The sequence below is a fragment of the Alligator sinensis genome, unplaced genomic scaffold (assembly GCF_000455745.1).
Source record: "Alligator sinensis unplaced genomic scaffold, ASM45574v1 scaffold205_2, whole genome shotgun sequence".
NCBI classification, from domain to species: Eukaryota; Metazoa; Chordata; order Crocodylia; family Alligatoridae; genus Alligator; species Alligator sinensis.
The window spans coordinates 975,445-978,117 of record NW_005842563.1 but is presented as its reverse complement, the minus strand read 5'-3'; the positions used below and the strand labels follow the sequence as shown (position 1 = coordinate 978,117).

Below are 2,673 nucleotides of genomic sequence, written 5' to 3'. Positions count from 1 at the left end.
ACCCCTTCCCACCCCCTCCTGCAAACCCCACATCCCCCCATCACACGCCCACCATGTGATAAGGAAACCAAAAGCACACATAAAAACATATAGATATTTAGGATTTATTTTATTATGATGCTAGAGACCTTGGTAGGCTTCCATATTTCTTTAACACTGTAAATACAGCAAAAAAATATTGCCCATCTGATCAATCCCCCTTTCTCTCTCTCTTTTATTCTAATTGTGTAAGAATGTGGATTTGGGGGTATTTTAAAAGTGAATTTGTGATGCTGCTTCAGCAGTCTTGCTGACACAAGGGGCTAGTGTCCTCAGATACCAATTGGCTGGGCCCCAGAAGCTCCTGAGGGCTAGTAACCCTGAGCTGCTGGCCAGGGCAGGTTTTTATACTGCTGGGGACAGCACAGGTGTTGACCCTGGGCTCTAGGTCCCCCTGGCTGCAGAACCGGGAGAAACTAGGCAGGATTATTTTGCTTCAAGTGGCACAATGTGTTCCACAACAAAGTGCATGTCTGAGCACGTGCACTGAGGCAAAAAGCCCCGGCTCAGATTTGCACTGCTTCTATTTGAGCTGCTGCAGGTGCATGTGCTTGCATGTGTGGTCGTGCTCCGTGAAATACAGTATTTTAGAAGCTCCTTATAGAGCCCATGGGTCTCTTGCCACTCTTCTTGAGCTTCCATCATATTGCCAATTTCTTGTTGGGTTTCCAATGCTGTGCCCTTTAGAAGTGCCCAGCCCTCCTGTGTGTCTTTATCCTTCAATCTTGCCCCTTGGGCACTAATGGGACCTCGGTAAACCACCTTTTACAGCCCCAACCCAAACCCATGACACCATACCTATTCAGAGGTTATCTTTTCACTGCAGAAGCTATAGAAGGAGTCTCATCAGGGTTCCCTTCTTGCACAGTTAAGGCAAGGAGTGAACAAGCCCCAGGAACAGTGTGGACCTTGCTTTACCATAAAACGAGGGGCACAACAAAGTTGATTTACATTTACATCCCTATGCCAAGAGTCCGGTCTTGATGCATGTCTCTTTTCAGCAGGCTGGGTTACCTTTTCCTCTTCATTCTGCTCCTCTTCTTTCATTCTTCTATCATTGTCATCATTCCCCTTCACCCCATTCTTGTCTTGTTCCTCAGAGTCTGCCTTGTTGTCTTTGTCTTTTCTCACTGCTTTCTTTCTCTTTTGCTGTCAACTGTAAATTTCCAATGATTCTTTTAAAGGGGCCACAAAATACTCGAACTCTATTTCCTTCATGGCTGAGGCAATGTCTCCAGTATTCAGCATTTTCTCTTCTCTTTCATTATAGTTACTTAAATATGAAGTTGCATACAACACAAACACACTTGCAGATGGAGATATTTCACTCTGAGCTTCTTTGGAAATGTTTACTCCATCAGGAAGTGCTTTTTTAATAACCCAAGTGATGACAGCACCGGGCAAATTCAAGTCCTCTGGTCTTTCTGCCATCTTTGAACACCTAGAACATGCACACAAAATAAACTCCTGACTCTACAGAAAACAATAGTAACAGTTTCATTGTCTTCCATGGGGGACAGAATTTCACTCCCATGGGAATGAGAAGATTTATTTTAGGGAGCAAAGGAGGATAACCGTAGAAACAACTGGAAGAAGTTAGGGAAAAGAAAGTATAGGTTAAAACATCAAGGGAAGACTAAGCAAGAGATCTGAGATTAGTTCAAAAGGCAATAAAACCAGAATGCCAAAAATAGATGGAAAGAAGTCAACTGCAACTTTTAACTTCTTAATTAAAACTGGGTAAAAGACATAAATGCAACTCTGAAGAGAAGCAAAAAAACCCAAACAAAATCACATGCTAACCAAAGCAGCACTAAACACCCTGCAGCCAGACTGCAGAGACAGCATCTCCTCAGTTAGAGCACAGATGGTTTTATATGGGAAATGTAAATAACATTTTACCATCTGTTTAATAAAACTTGAATCTGACTGGATTTGGCTAGATGTCCCCACATGTAAAGTTTATAAGTAAATATTTTATAAATTGAAGGGCTCAACCCAATACCCATTGATAAAAGGCTCCTTTCAAATTTTGAAGAGCATTGAATAGGGTCACATAACATCCTGTTGTCTGTCTTATGAATTATTGTATACATACATTCAAGACTCTGTACACAAATATAAACAGATCGTTACAGAGAAGATGCTGAATTGACTTCTAAACTATGCCAAATGCATAAAAATAATCTGGGCAAGATGCTTTTGTAGAATAGCAAGATCTTCAGAAAAAATGCAATTTCAGTCCTCCTGAAACCATATACATATTTGGATTAAAATCAGCTAGTGGAGGAAAAGTGTGAGAAAGAAATTTTGGAAAAGTTTAAAGTTTGTCATTTTTGAGACTACTTAACTTGAATCAATTTCAAAAGGAAAGAAAAAGATATGAAAAGTAACCAACAACAATATTTATTTTTCCATTCCCTTCCCTTTATCTAGAAAAACTGAAAAAAATCCATCTTGGGGTGACCCAAAATTGTTTGTCCCACGTTGCCAATCAACAAAAATAATGCATTATTCACAGAGCAGTAGTTTTATAAACAGAGGCATCACTAATAAGTGGGTGGATGCTAACTTTAAATTGAACTAGTATCTTGTCCCGGTAAGAAAAGGAGTAACTAGAGATTAGCAATAGGT

At 40.2% G+C, this 2,673-nt stretch overlaps 1 pseudogene; it reads right to left on the bottom strand.

Annotated features, from left to right (window-relative positions):
- Window positions 1-1,053: 1,053 nt before the first annotated feature.
- On the bottom strand, window positions 1,054-1,470 carry LOC102383730 (annotated as a pseudogene).
- Window positions 1,471-2,673: the final 1,203 nt, after the last annotated feature.